This window comes from Cololabis saira, chromosome 10 (genome assembly GCF_033807715.1).
Source record: "Cololabis saira isolate AMF1-May2022 chromosome 10, fColSai1.1, whole genome shotgun sequence".
Taxonomy (NCBI): domain Eukaryota; kingdom Metazoa; phylum Chordata; class Actinopteri; order Beloniformes; family Belonidae; genus Cololabis; species Cololabis saira.
This window is the reverse complement of record NC_084596.1, coordinates 6272473-6295924: the sequence shown is the minus strand read 5'-3', so window position 1 is coordinate 6295924 and position 23452 is coordinate 6272473. Positions and strand designations below refer to the sequence as shown.

General features: G+C 44.6%; 1 protein-coding gene and 8 non-coding genes across 9 annotated transcripts in view; 3 read left to right on the top strand and 6 right to left on the bottom strand.

Moving 5' to 3' along the window:
* LOC133452321 (NLR family CARD domain-containing protein 3-like) overlaps window positions 1–23452 on the bottom strand; it is a 674416-nt gene that overhangs the window by 21557 nt on the left and 629407 nt on the right. The window lies entirely within an intron of this gene.
* On the bottom strand, window positions 9195–9266 carry trnaw-cca (transfer RNA tryptophan (anticodon CCA)). Its single transcript has one exon. It is a non-coding gene; the product is annotated as a tRNA-Trp (tRNA).
* Window positions 9873–9944, bottom strand: trnaq-uug (transfer RNA glutamine (anticodon UUG)). The gene has a single exon. It is a non-coding gene; the product is annotated as a tRNA-Gln (tRNA).
* trnat-ugu (transfer RNA threonine (anticodon UGU)) lies at window positions 11433–11505 on the top strand. Its single transcript has one exon. It is a non-coding gene; the product is annotated as a tRNA-Thr (tRNA).
* Window positions 12678–12751, bottom strand: trnai-aau (transfer RNA isoleucine (anticodon AAU)). Its single transcript has one exon. It is a non-coding gene; the product is annotated as a tRNA-Ile (tRNA).
* Window positions 14970–15043, bottom strand: trnai-aau (transfer RNA isoleucine (anticodon AAU)). Its single transcript has one exon. It is a non-coding gene; the product is annotated as a tRNA-Ile (tRNA).
* Window positions 20929–21000, top strand: trnad-guc (transfer RNA aspartic acid (anticodon GUC)). The gene has a single exon. It is a non-coding gene; the product is annotated as a tRNA-Asp (tRNA).
* On the bottom strand, window positions 22684–22765 carry trnas-gcu (transfer RNA serine (anticodon GCU)). Its single transcript has one exon. It is a non-coding gene; the product is annotated as a tRNA-Ser (tRNA).
* trnay-gua (transfer RNA tyrosine (anticodon GUA)) lies at window positions 22874–22962 on the top strand. The gene is given in 2 exon segments: window positions 22874–22910; window positions 22927–22962. It is a non-coding gene; the product is annotated as a tRNA-Tyr (tRNA).

Genomic DNA, 23452 nt, shown 5'->3' with positions numbered 1-23452 from the left:
GGCGAGGCTTAAAAATGACCTCAAACTTCGCCGAATCACTACGTTCAAGCCCTCTGCTAAAAACTTAAAAGCTTCGCAATTTAGCTTCGGCCATGTGTCTAGATTGTACAAATCAAGTTGTGAGCCAATCTGATAAAATCTCTAGGAGGAGTTCGTTAAACTACGAGGCCTAGAAATGATCAGAATTCATCAAAAATGACATTTTCTATTCAAAATGCCGGACTTCCTGTGTAACTTAGAGCATGGGTCCAAGAGACTTTTTTGTAGGGCCTTGTCAGATATAATAGACACATAAAGGACATTGCTGTAAGTCAAACCATATTGTGGGGCTCGTCAAAAAACATAAAATAGGTGGCGCTATAGAGCCCATTCTTGTGGACCCATGCCTGTCGCCCATAAAATACGTAATTTTACGCGACTCTGGAAGCGTGTGCAAAATTTGGTGAGTTTTTGAGCATTTTAAGGCCTCCAAAAAGGCAATTCATTTACGGCGAGAATAATAATAATAATAATAATTAAAGCTGCAAGCAGCGATGAACGGGCCCTCGCACTCACGTCCACCGCCCCCCATAAGCATATCAGAAATGACACCAGCCACGACTCTCTATGTCAAACCATTCAAAAGTTATGGCAGAAAAAAGGGACAACCAATCAGAAGAAGGGGCATGGCTAATTCAGGCCAATGAAGGTCAAGGACTCCATACAGAGTCTGATGACACCACCCACGACTCTTTATGTCAAACCATTCAAAAGTTATAGCAGAAAATCGGGACAACCAATCAGAAGAAGGGGCGGGGCTAATACAGGCCAATAGCGTCTAGCGTCGCCACGGTAACACTTTTGAAAGAGAAAAGTAATGTGCGTCGTCACAGGACAGAGACGAACATTTTGATGTAAAAAAAAACACAAAAATTGCTGACAAAATTTTCGGCATATACGAGGCTTGAACTCTCGACCTCTGGCACCAAAGACCGCAATAATCTGGCTGAGCTAAATCTCAGCTATTCCTTTCATTTGACCTACTGGCTTAGGACAGACCAACATAGCGATAAAATGTCTGGAACTTTTTTTTCCTAATTTTTTTAATATTTGTAAGTTATAAATATTAGTAAAACCCTACTATTTTAATTATTACTATTTCTGTAACCATTCTGCCAAGGTTGTAACCGGGCTGAGCCGGGAATATTTCTGATGTCACCACATTACAGGGAGCTGATTGGTCGGGGGGCGGGGCCGTCATCACCCTACTCGCCACTGATTGGTCGGGGGCGGGGCCGTCATCACCCTACTCGCCACTGATTGGTCGGGGGGCGGGGCCGTCATCACCCTACTCGCCACTGATTGGTCGGGGGCGGGGCCGTCATCACCCTACTCGCCACTGATTGGTCGGGGGGCGGGGCCAGCAGACGTTTGAATCAGGAAGAGGGACTCTCTATGTCAAACCATTCCAAAGTTATAGCAGAAAATCGGGACAACCAATCAGAAGAAGGGGCGGGGCTAATTAAGGCCAACAAAGCTTAAGGACTCCATACAGAGTCCCATGATACCACCCACAACTTCCTATGTCAAACCATTCAAAAGTTATGGCAGAGAATAGTATTCTAGGGGGCGCTGTTGAGCCGTTAGGCCACGACCATTAATGCAAACCATGAAATATCAAATTTATCGCCAAGTCTGTCTTGCATGCAAAATTTGGTGACTTTTGAAGAACTATCAAATATGGACCAATCAGATTTCAAAATGGCCGACTTCCTGTTCGGTTTCGGCCATGGCTCCAAGAGACTTTTCTTTAAGTTGTGCCATGATACAGGTGTGTAGCGATTTTCGTGCATGTACGTCAAACCGTATTGTGGGGCTTGAGGCACAAAGTTTTCAGGGGGGCGCTGTTGAGCCATTTTGCCACGCCCATTAATGCAAACCATGAAATATCAAATTTATCGCCAGGCCTGGCTTGCATGCAAAATTTGGTGCCTTTTGGGGAACTATCAAATATGGACCAATCAGATGAAGGGGGGGTGCGCTTGTTGGCGTCTAGCGTCGCCACGGTAACACTTTTGAAAGAGAAAAGTAATGCGTGTAGTCGCAGGATGGAGACGCACATTTTGATGTATAACACACCTGGTTTCATGATACGGTTCGGGCTGAATTAACTCTCGAAGGAATGGCATATATTGCTCCAAAATTACGCAATTAATTCAGAATGTTCAAAATGGCCGACTTCCTGTTCGGTTTCGGCCATGGCGCCAAGAGACTTTTCTTTTAGTTGCGACATGATACAGGTGTGTACCGATTTTCGTTCATGTACGTCAAAGCGTATTATGGGGCTTGAGGCACAAAGTTTTTTCTGTCGAACCAATCAGATGAAGGGTGGGCGCGCTTTTTGGCGTCTAGCGTCGCCACGGTAACGCTTTTGAAAGAGAAAAGTAATGCGTGGTGTCGCACGATGGAGACGGACATTTTGATGTATAACACACTTGGGGGCACGTTACGGTTCGGGCTGAATTAACTTTCGAAGGAATGGCATAAATTTCGCCAAAATGACACGACTAATTCAAAATGGCCGACATCCTGTTGGGTTTCGGGCATGACCCCAAGAGACTTTTGTTTAAGTTGTCCCATGATACAGGTGTGTACCGATTTTCGTGCATGTACGTCAAACCGTATCGTGGGGCTTGAGGCACAAAGTTTTCAAGGGGGCGCTGTTGAGCCATTTTGCCACGCCCATTAATGCAAACCTTTAAATATCAAATTTTTCGCCAGGCCTGACTAGGGTGCAAAATTTGGTGACTTTTTGGGCATGTTAAGGGGGGCAAAAAGGCCTTCACTTTGTCAGGAAAATAATAATAATAATAATAATAATAAAAATTCCTGCAAATACAATAGGGCCTTCGCTCTGAAGGTGCTCGGGCCCTAATAATAATAATAATAATAATAATAATAATAAACATCACAGATACAATAGGGTCCTCGCACTTTCAGTGCTCGGGCCCTAATAAAGTGACTGTGGCATCTTCTACCCCTCTGTTGGGCCTATAAGCAAATTGCATGGGATCAAGGTCATGCTCAGTTGTCTTCAGAATTTCTGATCTTACAAGTTTTTCAACAGATTTCATTACAATCGATGTCAGTGCGATTGATCTGAAGTCATTGAGGCTTTTGGGAGAACTGATTTTTGGGGCAGGGATAACCACAGCATTCTTCCAGACTACTGGCACTGCTGCATCTTTAGAGACCGATTAAAAATATACTGAAAAATAGAGCTCAGCTCTACTGCACAAGATTTCAGCAAGCGGCCACAGATGTTATCAGGACCATGGCTTTTATTTGGTTTAAGGGAACAGAAAGATTTCAACGTCCTTCCTGGAGATAAAAAAGTGCTGATGGTCAATCACTTTATGACTCACTTCATGTGATTCCTGACTAAAATCAAAAGCATCAAAGCGAGTATAAAAACAGTGAAGAGCATTCGCAAGTTCAATGTCCGTCTCAAAGCCATCAAAAGAGATGATACTGCTGGTTTTGGAGTGTTGGAGGCCTGCAATCTCTTTCATGCTCGACCAAACAGACAAGGTTATTCATAGCCATCTTGTTCTCCAACTTCAGTTTATAGTCCTGCTTTGCTTTTAAAATCCAGATTTTCACCTCCATGTTTAAAAGCAAGTCTCTTATTCTGTATACAGGCCTTAACTGACCTAGTGACCCAAGGCTTATTATTGGGAAATATTTTTACACCCCTACAAGGAATGATCATATCCCTGCAGAAAGCGACATATGAACAAGTAACATCAGCAAGTTCATCAAGATCAGCACCACAAGGTTCTTTAAACATGTCCCAATCCGTGCAGTCGTAGCACTCTTGCAAGCAAAGCCCCGCCTCCTCTGTCCACTCCTTAATGTCTCTTGTCTGGACCTTTTCCCTCTTTAACACAGTTCTGTATGTAGGCAGGAGATGCACACAGTTGTGATCAGTACTCGAGTTGTAAAAATAAATCAGGGGGGATGGTGGATTTTATCATATGGGGACAGATAATTTGTGCTGATTACAAATAATATAATATATTACTAGACCCTCCAGAAAAATGCGGGCAAAAATCCTTGATTCTGCGGGCTAAAATAATTGATTATGCGGGCTAAAATCATTGATTATGCGATTAAATGTGCAGGTTTTTTATGTGCTTTTATGCAGTGAAATTGCGGAATATGCTGGAAGTTGCGGAATATGCGGGAAGTCGTGGAATATGCGGAAAGTTGCAAAATATGCTAAATATGCAGGAAGTTGCGGATTCGGCGCTGAGCTCTTCCCTCTTCGCTCGCCGCTACTCATCATCATCATCATCATCGTTTAGGCTATTAGTCAGACTCGAGGTCCATGATAAAAACATACAACACTCAATACATAAGAACACAGATTAAAAGAATGCTGATTGTACTGAGGGAATCTAGTTTCTTTTCCTCCGCTTAGTAATATGCTTAATTCAGCGGGCTGTCTCGTCTGATCTGAGGTCGTAGACGAAAAAAAAAGGAGAGCGCAGGTGTAGAGGAGAGGAGCGGTGGCGGCCCGGAGGCCGGTCCCCGCCTGGTCTCTCCCCTCCAGCCCGCGGCTCGGTGCTCGGGTGATTGCCGGGCGCACCGGCGCGGTGAGGGGACGAGCCAGAGCTTCACCACACGCGTCCGCCGCCAAGATCCCCAAGTGGATGGGAGCGTGCGCAGCGTGCGCAGTGGTGCGCGGTCAGCGCGGATCCTGAGTCCACAGGCAGCCGCGCCCACCGCGCAAACTGGGGGCTCGACGGAGACGGCACTCCCTGTACCTCTCACCCCCGCGGGTGAGAGCTGCTGTTTGGGGGGTGGTGGTTTCTGCGAGGGGTGCGGAGATACCCGGGCGGGTCCCGCACGTCGCGACCAGGCGTCCCAACATGTCACTCACAACACTCCCCCCTTTTTCCAAACTTTATGCGAAAATGTGCGGCGATGATGCGGTGAAATCAAGCGAGCCCCGCATAATCCCCGCATAATCCCCGCATAATCGCATATTTAGCGCGGACATATGCAATTATCGCGGGAAATATGCGCCCTTTTAGGAATAAATCTATCCCCGCGTAATCTGCGCCATTTGGCTGATTATGCAATGAATTATGCGATCGCGTAATCGCGTTTTTCTGGAGGGCCTATATTACAAATAATAGCAGTGACCAAAACACCTGCAGAAATACTGCAGGAATGACATAGCAGCAGTTAAATGCAGCCTTCTGTAAGCTTTAAATATCCACTGGGCTTACATCAAATACATCAAAACACAACAATAAAAAACACTTTTCTGAACTTATCAATATGACTCTGTCCTTCACAGGTAAGTAAAGTAAAATGGATCACTGCAAAAACTCACAATCTTAACAAAAAATATTTGTCTTTTTTCTAGTTAAAATGTCTCATTTTAGTAAAAAAATCTCATTACACTTAAAACAAGACTCATCACTGGAAAAAACAACAATTTTCACCTGTTTCAAGTAGATTTTCACTTAAAATAAGTAGAAAAATCTTGTCCCACTGACAGATTTTTCTACTTATTTCAAGTGATGTACTTGTACTTGTACTTGAAACGGGTAAAAATGTTCAAGTAAGTTATTTTTCTGGTGACGACTCTAAATGTTGAAATAGCAGTAAAACCACATTCATTGATGAAATGACATAAGGGATGGAAAGGGGGAGGGCAGTTTTACAGGGGGGGGGTGATATGGACCGTTTTTATTTCAGGGGGGGATGATTTGGACCGTTTTTATTTCAGGGGGGGATGATTTGGACCGTTTTTATTTCAGGGGGGATTCCATCCCCCCTCAACTCCAGTACTGTGATCCCCTGAGCCCAGGGGAGGTAATGGGAGGGATTTATATGCCTCCTTAACGGACCATAGCAGAGATCAATAATTTTATCCCGTCTAGTTGGACAGGTTACATATTGATGAAAGTCCGGGAGTGTTTTTTTAAGGGAGACATGGTTAAAATCCCCCAGTAAGAAGATAAGGCAGATTGCAGTTTCTGCACTACATCATGGATGACACTGCAGGCAGAAGAGGCATTGGCTTTCGGGTGTAAATAGACAGTTATGATAAAAAGTTGCGGGAACTCACGGGGCAGGTAGAAAGGACACAACGATACACATAAAAGTTCAACATCTGGAGTGCAGATGCGCTCTCTGACAGGCACAGATTTCAGATGACTAAGCTGTTTTGGGCTTTATATGCAAGTAATAACATTTTGCACTGGATCCTGGTTTTACGAGGACCAATGGAGCGACGCTAACACTAGAGAGACGTGGTTTACAGCTCCTCGTTTACAGCTCCTCGTGCACATTTAGCACGTGACGTAGCAGCAGAGAGGATAGAACCATTTTAAAGTATGCTGACGGTACGGTTATTGTCAGCCTGCTGAAAAACAACGAGACGAGCCACGGCCCAGTTGTCAATGATTTCCTTGACTGGTGCAGTAAATCTTTTCTTCAAATGAACATTTCTAAAACAAAAGACATGATCAGTGACTTTCACAAAAACAGTGCCCCCAACCAAGAGGTTACAGTTTTAAAAGGTCAGGCAGTGGAGTGTGTCAGCACATATAAATATCTTGGAACTGTCATCGACAACAAACTGAACTTTGAGGCAAACTGTCAAGCTGTGTAGAAAAAGGGACACCAGCCTGTTTTGTTTGAGAAAACTGTCCACTTTTAACATTTCCAGGACCATGCTGATCTTGTTTTATCGTGCTTTTATAGAATCAGTTTTATCTTTCTTTCTTGCTTCATGGTTTGGAAATGTGTCCCTTAAAAACAAAAATTATTTAAATCAAATTGTGAAATGGTCGAGCAAGCTGATTGGAGAGTCTCAGCTTCAGCCAGAATCCCTGTATTCTAAACAGTTACAGAGGATAACTGTTTTAAAAGACAACTCCCACCCTCTTAAAGGTGAGTTTATTTTAAAAAACAACTCCCACCCTCGCTTGTAAAACCAAACGTTACAAAAACAGTTTTGTACCAACAGCCATCAGTGCCATAAATAAGTGAGGGAACTGCAACATAACTTTGTATTTATGTTTTTGTATTGTTTCCTTTATCTTGTTTTTATGAAAAGGCACATTTTTTATCCTTTTGCTTGGTTTTAATATTTTAGTGGTTTTATCTACTGATGTTTTAACTTATCTTGATTCTTATCTTGGGGCCGTCCTTGTTCTTTGTTCTTTTAGCCAAAGCTGTGGTCACTTTATCTTATCCTGTGTTGTTGAGTATATGGTTTTAGATTGTATGAGGAGGCACTCACTGTGAACCAAATTTACCCGAGGGTACAATAAATAAATCTATCTATCTATTGTGTTCTGCACGTATGGGTTTGAATCCCATAGTTGTCATATTATCTTTAACATCACAACAATGTTTCAGTGATGTTAAAAGTCTCTTCTAAATCTGCTCCCTCTTTTTTTTTTTTGGCTCTAGTGGCCCTTTATTGGAGATGCAGACTGGAAAGGGGTAGAGAGAGAGAACAGGGAAGACACGCGGCAAAGGTGCGCAGGCTGGATTTGAACCCGCGACCGCTGCAGGAGGACTGTAGCCTCAGTATATGAGCCGCAGCTTAACCCACTGCGCCACCGAGCGGCTGAAATCTGCTCCCTCTTTGACATATATGTCACACTAGACTTACTAGAAAAATAACCAACATCTTGATGTTTGTTTCAGATGTGACTGTACAGCAGGGGTCCTCAACCCTGGTCCTCGAGGGCCGGTGTCCCTGCAGGTTTTAGATGTTTCCCTGCTTCATTGCACCGTGATACAAGTGACTGTGTCATCAACAGAATTGTGCAGCCCTGGATGAAAAGCTGATGACGATGATTAATTAGAATCAGGTGTGTTAAAGCAGGGAAACATCTAAAACATGCAGGACACCGGCCCTCGAGGACCAGGGTTGAGGACCCCTGCTGTACAGAGTTGTCTCTCTAACGAGGGAACTTCTCAGTTACCTCGTCTCCATGGTGATTTCTCTTACCAGAAACTACTGGGGCCACACATGCTAACGGTGATAAATAGAAAGTTTCTCCACAATATTGAACACTGTTTTTTTTCCAAAAGATTGTACCTAAAATCAGAATAACTAAGGAGTGAAGGATCCCTTTATTTCATGGAGGGCGTAAAGAACTTTTCAAAAGCTACCGCTGAAGTCCGAGTGGCCTATTGCACAAAGATCTCTGTACCAAGCTGTTCAGAGAGGTTATATTAGGCAAGTCCTTCCAGATAACAACGTTTATGATAATCCAGTGTTCATATCCTTATAAACTTTGTTATTGATGGAGGTAATCTGAAAGAAATCCTCACTGTTACTTTTGAATCAGGCTGAACATTTCTGATTGAATGGAGAACCCTCTGAATCCTAATGAAACGTTGTAGGACACATATCCCACTTTCTTGTGACTTCTGAAACTAGTTTAGTGTACAATGCACTTTTCCTCTAGTCTTCATTTTATTTGAACACCAGTGCGGTGATGAGATCTGTGAGAACAGTTTTGAATCTTTAGTGATCAGGAACATGTCTCTCCAGAACCTCATTTGGATGTTTTAGCATCTTCTGCTGCAAGGCCAGGTTGACTTCCAGCACCTGGCGTCTCGTGTACAAAGAGTGCATGGATTTAATTGTGAATCCTTGCATGGAATAAAATCATCTGATGATCCAGTCTTCATCCTGGACCAGCAGATCAGAGTGGTTCCTAAAGACTCACTCCGTACTGCATCCTGCCATCAGCAGGTTCCTCTACCAGAGCCAAGGCTGACGCTGGGATTTACGGTATACATCATTTTGTACCAACCTTTAGTTTTTGGTGGTTAATGTGGTTGATTGTGAAATTGTTGCATTTCGACTCGTGTGTAACTTATTAGGTGATGTGGGGACTGTCGTGTCCTTCACATGTGATGGTGAACTTGTTGTTGAAGTCACTTTTCCTCATATGTTGGACTTCACTGCATCCCCAGTGAGTGTCGCCATCGGACAAAACCTCAGAAATGTGCGTGCACCAGAATTAATGTGTGCGTGAAGGACTACAACTTGATCGTGATCATGCAGATTTGAACAATTCCAGGTACACATCAAAGTTTTCTGTTGCAGCTAAAGTTAGTCTGGTTGGTGAACTCGTGAGGATGGATTAAACAAAACTGAACGTTCATTATGACCCTGATGTGAGTTGAACACATAACCTTCTGATCTGGAGTCAGACGCGCTACCATTGCGCCACAGAGCCTTTTCTGACATTTCTGAGGTTGTTTAATCAACACAAATCTAATCATAGAGGGCAAAAAGTGTTTAGTCAGACCACCAGTTGTGCAAGTTCTCCCACTTAACAAGATAGGAGAGGCCTGTCATTTTCATCACAGATATATTTCAACTATGAGAAACAAAATGAAAAAAAAAAAAAGAAAGGCCAGCTTAAATGACATCATGTGACGCAGCACAATTCTCTCAGATATGAATGAAGCAGATCTCTTCTAAGACTGATTTCTTTCTGATTATCTCTTAAAATTGATCAGATTTGTTTGGAACTGTGAAGGGAAACAACTGTTGGAAATGATCCTTCGTATTGATCAGTGACATCATTAGCATCACTAGCTGAAAACGACTGTATAAACATCATTCAAGAACATACTCATGATATTAGATACATTCATCACATATTTAAGGGTTCTTATGGACATTTTAGGGTAACTCCAGCCCCCTAAAGCAGGTCTAATGGTGTCCATGTTTCCATTTCCCCGTGTTGTTTTTTGAGGTGGAGCCTCGTGGATTGATACTACAACATCATGTGGGTAAAACCTTGATACCTTTGTACCTGGTTGTGTGGGAGACTGACAGGTTCCACTGAGATTTGAACTCAGATTACTGGAGTCAAAGTCCAGAGTGCTAACCATTACACCATGGAACCCTGTTCAGCTTTTATTGTGGTTTTATGGTGGTCCTGAAACCAGAACATGAGTGAAAAGCAATATGCGCCTGAGCATCTGACAGAGTGCTGTCCATGGTGCTAGGAGCGTCTGGGTGTTTAGGGTACCAGGGCCCTGGTCCTCCAGGCCCAAGGGCTGGCTCTTTCACTCCAGTGGCCGGTCGGTGGGGGGGGGGGCTTAAAAGCGGGTCCCCGGGTTCGGACGGTGAGCCGGGTCTTTGGGTGGCTCCAGGTGAGCCGGGTTGTTGAGGTTGTTGAGTTTTTGTTGGGGTCTGGTGGTGATGCTGCTGGGGTGTGGTGGTGGAGCTAGTGGGGTGTGGTGGTGATGCTCCTGGGGTCTGGTGGTGGAGCTAGTGACTGACATGTTTTGAAAACGGCGGGCATGACGAGAAAAATCCTGTAAAAAATCTCTCTAATGTGTTTCTTTTTTTCCTGTAAAGTTGGACATTTTAAAGTGTAGGTAAATGGAGAATGACTGGCTTTTGGTCAGTTGTGGAACTGCAACGAAATTCATTTCTGCATGAGACCCAATGCGAGAAAGAGATGGTCGACCTTCCTGTGCTGAGCACCAAGAAGAGGACTGGAGTGGTTTTCCAAGATCCAAATAATATTATTGCAAAGTCATACATGTTTCTGCCCAGTTTTGAACAGGGGACCTTTCGCGTGTTAGGTGAACGTGATAACCACTACACTACAGAAACTTGCATGCTTTGAAAATGGCGGGTGTAATGAAAAAAAAAATCCTATCTTCAAATCATTCATGTTAGAAATAAATGTATGACTTCATATAATTTTTCCTGTTGTGGTAAAATTAAAAATCATCCATGGGTATTACAGTCAGGCTCCCTTCAGCTCCTCCCTCTGCTGCCCAGGTGCAGCATATCAGGTTCATCTGGACCAGTTGAACAATTTGTAGGCAATGCACCCACACTCAATGTAAATAATCTTTAAACTTTATGGTGACTGAAAACTGCCTGATCAGCTCTGTTTTATAAAGCACATTTTTACATGAATAAAATAAGAATAACAAGAAAATAACACAACAAATGTTGAAGCACAACAGCCATGAAGACCATTTCTACAAGTGTTTGAACCAGCAATTTTAAATGTCTCATACCTGTTTAGATGTTTTTGTATAAGATTAAGGGAGAAGAACAACAGCAGAGGGCGCTGTTGCTACATTTGGTAACGTGCACAATTCAGAGTTGGTCCTGCCTACTTTTGCACCCTGGGTGAACTGTCCAACATTCAGATAAATCAATCACCGCTTAGGAGGCAGGTAACCATATATGGTAAGTATAAAAGTTACCATCCTTCATAGCTCTGTTACTTCACATAAAGCCAGGACAGTAGTGGAACAGGTTTGTGTACTAAATATATCACAGTGAGGTGAAATAAAGCTGCTCCAGAGGTAGAATGAACTTGTTGTGTCAACAGGGTTTTTATAACAAGTTGAAGACGTGTGTTGAGGGCCCTGTGGCTTAGTTGGTCAAAGCATCTGTCTTGTAAACAGGAGATCCTGGTTCAAATCCCAGCAGAGCCTTTAAACTCTTGAAGACAAAGGTAAGGATGTAACTCCTGTAATGTTTAAAACCATGTACATGTGGAATAAAGTATCCAACTTCTGGGTTTTCCACACGGTTGGATAAAGTCCTCTCCTCTGTTAGGGAGGAAACTGTTTGTCAACAATTACAATGTTTTTCAGTGTAGTAAGTGCTCATCAGTGAACTGTCGTTGGCTGACCGTCACTGCCAGGGTTTTTGAGAAAGCTTTAAACCAGTCAGGAGTGCGTAGAAAAAGAGAGCTCTGTTCATTCAAATGTCAATTATCATTATCAATCTTCTCCAAGTCTATGGTCTCTTTTTAAGAGAATGCCTCTCTGGTGATCTGCCAGGCCCGTTAAAGCTTGGTTGTGTTTCCTTGACGTGCATAAAGCTTGTACAAGGTTGAAAAATGGAATGGCGACCGCCATCCAGCACAGGGGTCTTGAACGTGTTAACGGTCGGCTTATGTACGTTACCCAAGCACACCTCTCCTATCACCACTCAGCCCAGATCCAGACGTTGGGCAAAGGGAGCATCATGTGGTCCGTTTATCTGCCGCCTGACCTTGTGTGCTCTGAGCACGTCTCTTCCGAGTAGCACAAGTATTTCAGCCTCTGGGTCCAGCTCTGGAATGTGTTTGGCAATATGAAGGAGATGAGGCTGGTGCAAAACTGCGCTGGGTGTTGGAATCTCCAACCGGTTGTTCGGGATCTCAGGACACTCAAGGAGTGGTGGAAGGGACATGAGGACTTTGCTATCCAGTGACTCGATTTGGTATCCCTTTGCCTTCTTGCCATATGTTTCTATAATGCCAGAGCAAGTTCTGAGATGATACCGAGAATGGTTTGCTCTCCACACTGAACACCTCGAAGAACTCTGGTCTAGCTAAGGAACGATTGCTCTGGTCATCAAGAATTACGTAGGCTTTGATGGCTTTGTTCTTGAAACCCTTGGGATAAATCTTTACAAGGCAGATCTTAGAGCATGAATGACCCCACTGGTTGGTGAACTCGTGAGAAAGGTAAAAGTATTTAGTCAGACCACCAGTTGTCATCTTTATTTCTTCAAGGCAGGTGATCCTGCAGACGTGAATAATTCTTGGTCCACGTCAAAGTTAACAATGAAGCATACAATCTTTAAAACTTTTTAGGAGATTAACTGGTCACCAGTTTGGCCAGTATGGGGATTGAACCCATGACCTTGGTGTTATTAGCACCACACTCTGACCTTCTGAGCTAACCGGCCTTCATGTGAAGTGGTTCTTTTTTGTATGTGTCTAGGTATGTGTATGTAGTGATCCAGGCCTTGTTTACAAAACCTTGAGTTACTGTAATGGTGGGTTATGGCCTGTAGGGGTCGCACTAATAGGAGGTCACTATCTGTAAAAAGGAGCATGAAGAAGAATAAAAGTTTGTCTTGCAGCATGCTGATTGTTGTGTCCTTGAATACAAGTTACAGAGGAACAATACATGGTGTCAGAGTTGAGAATCCACGACAGACAGAGTCTGGTGGCACAGACAACTAGTTGGAGCTGCTCACCGGTGAGGAGAGTGAGGACGGGTGATCTGTGGAGAAGAGGAATGAATGAGCACGTCGGCGAATGCTAACAAGCTAGCGGCAAGCTAACAACATTCAACATGGACCACATATTCACCATCACACCACCGGGATCGTTCGACTTCGAGCCGAGTTCGTGGCCTGCATGGATTAAAAGGTTTGAACGCTTCAGAGTCGCATCTAGATTAAAAGACAAAGACGGAGCATACCAGGTGAACTCTCTCATCTACACGATGGGTGATAGAGCCGATGATATCCTCTCGTCACTGCGGCTGGCAGAAGACAAACAAAATGACTATGATGAAGTGAAACAGGCTTTTGATCAACACTTAGTGGGAGTGCACAATGTCATTTTTGAACGAGCCAAGTTCAATAAAAGATGTCAAGAAGTCGGCGAATCTGCAGAGAACTTCATCACCTCAGTACACAAGTTGGCTGAACATTGTAACTATGGCATCCTACGTGAGGAAATGATCCGAGATAGGATTGTGGTCGGCATACGTGATGCAAAACTGTCTGAAAGACTACAGCTCAATCCAAATCTGGATTAAACTACAGCCATACTTCAAGTGAGGCAGCAGGAGGAGGTGAAAAAGCAACAAGCCGTCATGCGGTCAGCCGATACACCAGGGAACTTGGATGCAGTGTTCCACAACAGTAAGAGACCAGCTTATATGAAGAGGTCTACTCAACGCATAAGTCATTTTCAGCCACAGTCTACATCAACAAAGTCAAAACAGTGTGGGAGATGTGGAAAAACCCCAAAACATTCATGGACTGATTGTCCAGCTAAAGATGTTGAATGTAGAAAATGTCAAAAGAAGGGACACTTTGCGGCTGTATGCAGATCAGCTCAAAAATTAGAATCCATTGAAGATGATGAGGGGTCAGCTTACCTGGGAGCTGTTACCGATCCACAGTCGTCTACATGGACTGAAATACTCACCATAAATGATGGTCCGCTGCGCTTTAAAGTGGACACGGGTGCATCAGTGACTGCTATTCCAGAATCAGAGTACACAAAGGACAGGTATGGCAGTCACACAGCTACACGCAGGCCGCTACTGGGCCCGGCCAACCAACCGCTGGATGTTAAGGGGCAAGTGCATGCTGTCATTCAGAGAGGGGACAGAAAGATTGAGGAGGAGGTGTTCATTGTGAAGGACTTGACCACACCTTTATTGGGCCTCCCTACCATTCGCAGACTGCACATGATCCCCCAGCTCCTATCACCACTCAGCCCAGATCCAGACGTTGGGCAAAGGGAGCATCATGTGGTCCGTTTATCTGCCGCCTGACCTTGTGTGCTCTGAGCACGTCTCTTCCGAGTAGCACAAGTATTTCAGCCTCTGGGTCCAGCTCTGGAATGTGTTTGGCAATATGAAGGAGATGAGGCTGGTGCAAAACTGCGCTGGGTGTTGGAATCTCCAACCGGTTGTTCGGGATCTCAGGACACTCAAGGAGTGGTGGAAGGGACATGAGGACTTTGCTATCCAGTGACTCGATTTGGTATCCCTTTGCCTTCTTGCCATATGTTTCTATAATGCCAGAGCAAGTTCTGAGATGATACCGAGAATGGTTTGCTCTCCACACTGAACACCTCGAAGAACTCTGGTCTAGCTAAGGAACGATTGCTCTGGTCATCAAGAATTACGTAGGCTTTGATGGCTTTGTTCTTGAAACCCTTGGGATAAATCTTTACAAGGCAGATCTTAGAGCATGAATGACCCCACTGGTTGGTGAACTCGTGAGAAAGGTAAAAGTATTTAGTCAGACCACCAGTTGTCATCTTTATTTCTTCAAGGCAGGTGATCCTGCAGACGTGAATAATTCTTGGTCCACGTCAAAGTTAACAATGAAGCATACAATCTTTAAAACTTTTTAGGAGATTAACTGGTCACCAGTTTGGCCAGTATGGGGATTGAACCCATGACCTTGGTGTTATTAGCACCACACTCTGACCTTCTGAGCTAACCGGCCTTCATGTGAAGTGGTTCTTTTTTGTATGTGTCTAGGTATGTGTATGTAGTGATCCAGGCCTTGTTTACAAAACCTTGAGTTACTGTAATGGTGGGTTATGGCCTGTAGGGGTCGCACTAATAGGAGGTCACTATCTGTAAAAAGGAGCATGAAGAAGAATAAAAGTTTGTCTTGCAGCATGCTGATTGTTGTGTCCTTGAATACAAGTTACAGAGGAACAATACATGGTGTCAGAGTTGAGAATCCACGACAGACAGAGTCTGGTGGCACAGACAACTAGTTGGAGCTGCTCACCGGTGAGGAGAGTGAGGACGGGTGATCTGTGGAGAAGAGGAATGAATGAGCACGTCGGCGAATGCTAACAAGCTAGCGGCAAGCTAACAACATTCAACATGGACCACATATTCACCATCACACCACCGGGATCGTTCGACTTCGAGCCGAGTTCGTGGCCTGCATGGATTAAAAGGTTTGAACGCTTCAGAGTCGCATCTAGATTAAAAGACAAAGACGGAGCATACCAGGTGAACTCTCTCATCTACACGATGGGTGATAGAGCCGATGATATCCTCTCGTCACTGCGGCTGGCAGAAGACAAACAAAATGACTATGATGAAGTGAAACAGGCTTTTGATCAACACTTAGTGGGAGTGCACAATGTCATTTTTGAACGAGCCAAGTTCAATAAAAGATGTCAAGAAGTCGGCGAATCTGCAGAGAACTTCATCACCTCAGTACACAAGTTGGCTGAACATTGTAACTATGGCATCCTACGTGAGGAAATGATCCGAGATAGGATTGTGGTCGGCATACGTGATGCAAAACTGTCTGAAAGACTACAGCTCAATCCAAATCTGGATTAAACTACAGCCATACTTCAAGTGAGGCAGCAGGAGGAGGTGAAAAAGCAACAAGCCGTCATGCGGTCAGCCGATACACCAGGGAACTTGGATGCAGTGTTCCACAACAGTAAGAGACCAGCTTATATGAAGAGGTCTACTCAACGCATAAGTCATTTTCAGCCACAGTCTACATCAACAAAGTCAAAACAGTGTGGGAGATGTGGAAAAACCCCAAAACATTCATGGACTGATTGTCCAGCTAAAGATGTTGAATGTAGAAAATGTCAAAAGAAGGGACACTTTGCGGCTGTATGCAGATCAGCTCAAAAATTAGAATCCATTGAAGATGATGAGGGGTCAGCTTACCTGGGAGCTGTTACCGATCCACAGTCGTCTACATGGACTGAAATACTCACCATAAATGATGGTCCGCTGCGCTTTAAAGTGGACACGGGTGCATCAGTGACTGCTATTCCAGAATCAGAGTACACAAAGGACAGGTATGGCAGTCACACAGCTACACGCAGGCCGCTACTGGGCCCGGCCAACCAACCGCTGGATGTTAAGGGGCAAGTGCATGCTGTCATTCAGAGAGGGGACAGAAAGATTGAGGAGGAGGTGTTCATTGTGAAGGACTTGACCACACCTTTATTGGGCCTCCCTACCATTCGCAGACTGCACATGATCCCCCAGCTTCACAGCATTGACGACGCAGAGACACTATTTCGTGCAACCTACCCAGATATTTTTAAAGGGCTAGGTAAACTAAAAGGGGAATATAAAATTAAACTGAAAGAAAATGCAGTCCCCTACACCCTCTCTGCCCCCAGACGAGTAGCTATTCCCCTTCGCACCAAAGTCAAAGAGGAATTAGACCGCATGGAGAAGATGGGGGTCATAGCCCGTGTCGAGGAACCAACAGAATGGTGCGCAGGCATGGTCCCTATTGTGAAACCATCAGGGAAAATTCGGATCTGTGTGGACTTGACCCATCTGAACGAGAGCGTCATCAGAGAGAGACACATTTTACCGGTGGTGGATGAAACATTAGCCAAGCTGGAAGGTGCCAGAGTTTTCACAAAGCTAGATGCTACATCAGGCTTCTGGCAGGTACCACTCCATAAAGACTCTATGTTCTTGACCACGTTCATCACACCAGAGGGCAGATATTACTTCAAACGCCTGCCCTTTGGTATATCATCAGCCCCCGAACACTTCCAAAAGATGATTTCTCAGCTGGTTGACGGCATTGATGGGGTCTGGTGTCATGCTGATGATGTCCTGGTCACAGGGAGGGACCGAGCAGAGCACGACGGCAAGCTGCACAGAGTCCTGCAAAAATTCAGCGAGGCGGGGCTTACCCTGAATGAAAAATGTCAGTTTGCTCTGACAGAGATCCCTTTTCTGGGCCATGTCATAAACAGTCAAGGCATTAGAGCGGATCCAGATAAAATAAAAGCGATTCTTGACATGCCTGAGCCGCAGGATGTGGCCGATGTTCGACGCTTTATGGGCAAGGTGAACTTTGTGGGGAAATTCTCACCACGACTGCCCGACTTAACGAAGCCCATCCGTGACCTGTTGAAGACAGAGAACAGTTGGATATGGGGAGCCCCTCAACAGAAAGCGTTTCTGGAGACAAAAAAAGAACTGGGGTCAGAGACAGTGTTAGCCCAGTACAGTCCAGAACATGAAACTATGGTTTCCGCTGATGCCTCTTCATATGGGCTGGGAGGTGTGTTAACCCAAAAACAACAAGATGGTGAGTGGAAACCTGTTGTTTTAATTTCCAGAAGTCTAACTAAAGCCGAATCCCGATATGCACAAATCGAGAAGGAGGCTTTGGCTGTAACCTGTGCCTGCGAGCGCCTGAGAGGATACCTAAGTGGCCTGGACTTTATCATAAGAACTGATCACAAGCCGCTTATAACACTCCTGAAGTCCAGACCACTGGATGACCTCCCGCCGAGGATCATCAGATTCAGACTTCGGCTGCTCAGGTTCAGCTTCAATATTATCCATGTCCCAGGTAAAAACCTGATAACAGCTGACACTCTGTCCAGGGTGCCGCTTCCAGCTACAGCCACAGAGGCAGAACAAGACCTGGAAAAAGAGTGCAAAGCCTATCTGGACAGCATTGTGGAAAACTTGCCAGCCACACCAACAAGGCTTGAACAGATTAAGACAGCACAAACGTCAGACAATGTATGTAAACGTCTCAGTCATTACATTGCAAAAGGCTGGCCTAAACACAGACGTGATGTGCATGAGCTGCTGCTACCTTACTGGCCTGAACGGTCAGTCCTGCATGATGGAGGAGGACTGCTTATGAAAGGCGAGAGGCTCATAATCCCTGAAAACATGAGACCTGATATCCTGCAAAAACTACACCAAGGACATCAGGGTGTTAATAAATGTCTTGCCAGAGCAAGTGAGTCAGTCTGGTGGCCGGGCATCACATCTGCAGTGAAGCAAATGGTTGAAAGATGTGGAGTCTGTGCGCGTGAAGCCCAGACACCGGTGGAACCTCTGCTCACAACAGAACTTCCCAGCAGGCCGTGGCAGAGGGTCGCAGCAGACCTTTTCCAGTGGCAGAATGGACACTACTTAGTCATAATAGACTATTACTCACGCTACATAGAAGTGTGCAGCTTGCAGGGAAGCACCTCAGCAAAACAGACTATCACAAGGTTTAAAGCTGTATTTGCTAGGTTTGGTTGCCCAGAGGTGCTGGTCACAGATAACGGCCCTCAATTCTCCTGTCATGAATTTGCACAGTTTGCCCAAGAGTACGACTTCACACACGTGACAAGCAGCCCCCGTTATCCACGCAGCAATGGGGAGGCAGAACGGGCCGTCAGAACAGTCAAGTCGCTCTTAATAAAAGAAGGAGACTTCCACAAAGCCCTGTTAGCCTATAGGGCCACTCCACTGGCACATGGGAGCTCCCCAGCTCAACTTCTGATGGGGAGGAGAATTAGAACACCAGTTCCAGTGTCCCCGGAGCAACTTCGACCACAGTGGCCGGATCTGGAGAGATTCAAAGAAAAAGACACAACATTAAAACTACAACAACGACAGACATACAACCAGAGACACCGCACTCAAATCCTGCCACCTCTTCAGCCTGGTCAAGAGGTGTGGATCCGACCCGCACGCACTACAGGGACAGTTGTGGGTCCGGCAGCAACACCACGCTCCTACGAGGTGCAGACTCAAGATGGAGGACGGCTGCGACGTAACCGGTCCCACCTCAGGGAAGTACCAGCGCCCCCAGCACCACAGAACACTTTGACTAATGATGGAACAATAACTAGGTCAGGGAGACTGTCCAAGCCTCCTGATAGACTTAACTTATGAATGTTTGACACATACAGTTCACACTAAGTGAAATGTTAAAAGAGAGTTAAGTAAAGAAGAACAACTGAAAATGATGATTGATGGTTAAAAGTAAAAGGTTCTAGTGATGAGTTATAATCTTACCCGTAATTATACTTCCTTTAAAAAGGATTCTATGAAATACATTAAGTGATGTTATGGATAAGGAATGAAGTTCATAAGTAGCTATACTGTTTAAAGCACTTGATTGTCATAGAAAGTTCTGTTAAACAGATAATCTTTTATCTAAAAGGGGGAGATGTAATGGTGGGTTATGGCCTGTAGGGGTCGCACTAATAGGAGGTCACTATCTGTAAAAAGGAGCACGAAGAAGAATAAAGTTTGTCTTGAAGCATCCATCTTGTTGTGTCCTTGAATACAAGTTACAGAGGAACAATACAGTTTACTAGACAGGTGCTTGCTGAAGACTGAAGACATTTTTTTGGGGAAAAGGTATCCAATGTCTGGTCTTCCACATGGTTGGTTAAAGACTTCACCTTCTCCTCTGTTTGGTAGGCGAACCTTCAGATAGTTAGATCTGGTGTCCTAACTCACATTCACTCTTTAGAGGACACTTTGGTTTAGCTACCCTCTCTGGTTATTGCAAAAATAAGGAGAGATTAGATCGCGGATACAAGCGGCCGAGATGAGTTTCCTCCGCAGGGTAGCTGGACGCTCCCTTAGAGATAGGGTGAGGAGTTTGGTCACCCCGGAGGAGCTCGGAGCCTTCACATTGAGAGGAGTCAGCTGAGGTGGCTTGGGCATCCGTACCAGATCCTCCTGGACGTCTCCCTAGGGAGGTGTTCCAGGCATGTCCCTCCGGGAGGAGACCCCGGGGAAGACCCAGGACACGGTGGAGAGACTATGTCTCTCTGCTGGCCTGGGAACGTCTCGGACTCCTCTGGAAGAGCTGGAGGAAGGGTCTGGGGTGAAGGAAGTCTGGGCATCTCTGTTGAGACTGCTGCCCCCGCGACCCGGGAACGGATAAGCGGCGGACGATGGATGGATGGATGGATGTTTGTATTATTGAACTCTGTCCCCTATCTCCCTCCCTGAATGAACTAACCTTAGCATCCTTTTGTAGAGGTGATAATTGACCTTTAGTATGGGTCCTTGGGCCCTAATCAAAGGTGGTGTTGTCGGTAAACAGAAAAAGATCTTCAGATCCCAAACTTAAATAATAGTGAACGTGCCACCACATAAAGATATATGTTACCTGTCTTCTTGCACATATATGTGTGAGACTATATGTCCAATTTAATGTCTGTCAAGTCATCAATTAGGACTCATTTCCACAAAAAGTCTGAAACCATGTACACATACGTTCACACAAGTGTCCTCTCAAGCTGCTGCTCTCCTGTAACCTGCAGCAAAGCTCCACTTTCAACTGTGGTAAAAACAGTTAGCCAGCAGACTCTCTGTTTTTTTTTTAGCATTTGGAGCAATCCAGCATTTTCTTTGTACATGAGCAACTGAGCACTTTCTTTAACAAAACTTACACATTTCCCAGTAGAAGTAGAAGGTACATTAGCTGAAAAAAGCTGAAATAAATGTATGTTTGTTTGAACCAGAAACATTAGTCTGAGGTTTGTTCCCGTACTTATCTCACAGCTAACCTGCCTGGACCAATTTCAGTGTGAAATATTGATCACAGATTATCAGATGTCCTCGTTAGTATAGTGGACAGTATCTCTGCCTGTCACGCAGAAGACCGGGGTTCGATTCCCCGACGGGGAGAAAGCCTGTTTTGGATATGCATGACTGATACATATGAACAATGGTCAATAAGATAAAAATCACTCTTCTACACACCACAGGCAGTTGTGCTTTTCCTGCTAAAGAAGCTGTCATTGAGGAAGTTCTTCTAATACAAAACAGTGCTGTAAATCTTCCAGTGGATGATATGCTCTGTTCACTGAGAGGTCCTGATCCAGAAGTTCAGCCAGACAAGGGACCTTTTTCATGTGAGACAAACACGATAGCCACTAAACTACAGAAACTGTGCAGCAGGTTATTGATCATCATTCAGTTTAATGTTAATGTTATAAAAAAACATCTAGACAGGTATGATGTGACCATGGTTTTTTGTTCGCCGGTTATTTGTTTTGTGGCTCGTTGGTCTTGTAGTATGATTCTTGCTTCGGGTGCGAGAGGTCCCGGGTTCAATTCCCGGACGAGCCCCAGAGATTTATGCAATTTGTGTTTTTTTTCCTCCAAGTAGCAAAGTTTCAAGACTGTAGATTTTGTGTGTATGCATGGTCGGAGTTGTGCTTACATTTACATGCGTTCCTACGCACAGGTACATGTTGATAAATTCCATACTTTGCGTGGGAATGTTCACACGCACATATTTGGGCATATGAACAGTTGATAAATGAGGGCCCAGGTCTAACTATCTGAAGGCTCTATAACCACAGAGGGACTCGAACCCTCAATCTTCTGATCCGAAGTAAAACGCCTTGTCCGTTACAGGAGATCCTGGGTTCAAATCCCAGCAGAGCCTTTAAACTAAGAAATTAAGAATATCCATCCTGTAATGATAAAAAACACATACTTCGTGGAAAAAAATATCCAATGTCTGGTCTTCCACATGGTTGGTTAAAGGCTTCACCTTCTCCTCTGTTTGGTACGCTAACGCTTAGTACATTTAACAACGGCAAGCACATTAACTAAAATGGCAGGATTAACTGTTTTTTTATGTGAAAGAGTAGAAACTCGTGGACCACATGGCCTAATGGACAAGGCGTCTGACTTCAGATCAGAAGATTGAGGATTTGTGTCTCCTCTGTGGTTACAGCGCCTTCAGGTAGGTAAATCGGGTCTCCAAACTCACATTCACTCTTTAGAGGAAAATTTGGTTTAGCTACCTACTTATTACAATCCAGGATTTCCTTTGTACATGTGCCATTGAGTACTTTCTCTAACAAAATTTAACACATGTAGTCGTTAGTATAGTGGACAGAATCTCTGCCTGTCACGCAGAAGACCGGGGTTAGATTCCCCGACGGGCAGTGAACCTGTTTTGTATATGCATGACTGATACATATGAACAATGGTCAATAAGATAAAAATGACTCTTCCACACACCATAGGCAGTTGTGCTTTTCCTGCTAAATGAAACACTGATGAAACCTCACATTACAGACACTTTTAGTGATTGTTTTTGACCAGGTGGCAGAGGTCCTGCTGCATGGGAGGATAGAGAGACCGGGGTAGAGAAACCTTCCCAACTGTTTGACATGAGATTGGTCTCTGGAAAGCACCTAGCTTGTATTGTATTGACTCTATACTATATGAAAAAGTGTAGCTTACAGGTAATGCTACTGAGCATCTTAGGTTATTTCAAGCAAGGACAGCACTGTGCCATGCTGGGATAAAAACACCTCATAGTAACAACTCAAAGAGCAGAAGAATCAAGCACGACGAGGATGGGATTCGAACCCATGCGTGCAGAGCACAATGGATTAGCAGTCCATCGCCTTAACCACTCGGCCACCTCGTCTGTTGTGGCGCATAAGGGAGACAATAATTCATGAAAAATGTTTCCTTTTCCATGTTTCGGGCCTTGGTGTAAGAATACACAAGTCATGGAACTGCCAACATGCATCCTCCTTCGATAGCTCAGTTGGTAGAGCGGAGGACTGTAGAACCAGTAAAACAGGTATCCTTAGGTCGCTGGTTCAACTCCGGCTCCAAGGACTGCCATGATTTTTCATCTTCCCAGAGTGGGACTCTATTTCATCACTGTACTCGGCTATGGCTTTGGCCACTGCCATCTACTTTGGTTGGGACATCTGAGTTGTTACACCACATGTGTTTCCACATGTTACAATCAAAAAGGGCTAGTGGCGCAATGGATAACGCGTCTGAGTACGGATAAGAAGATTCTAGGTTCAACTCCTGGCTAGCTCAAAAAATCCTAATCTTTAATACTCTCCCAGTCACAACCTTGGTAGTGTACACGTTTCTTGTTCTGTGTCATTATTATTTACTTGCTTTTTTCATTTGTCTCTGTGTATGCCCGGAAATGTACACTTCAAAGGTGCCGCAGGATAGGCCGTCTTCCATAATGTTTCCAAAGCTGCCCCGGCTCATGCATTATGTTTGTCTTTCATGGGACCTCTTTTATTCATTCTCTTCCTTCCTACACTGAGAAACATATTTCCCTATACTAACAAGGACATCTGAT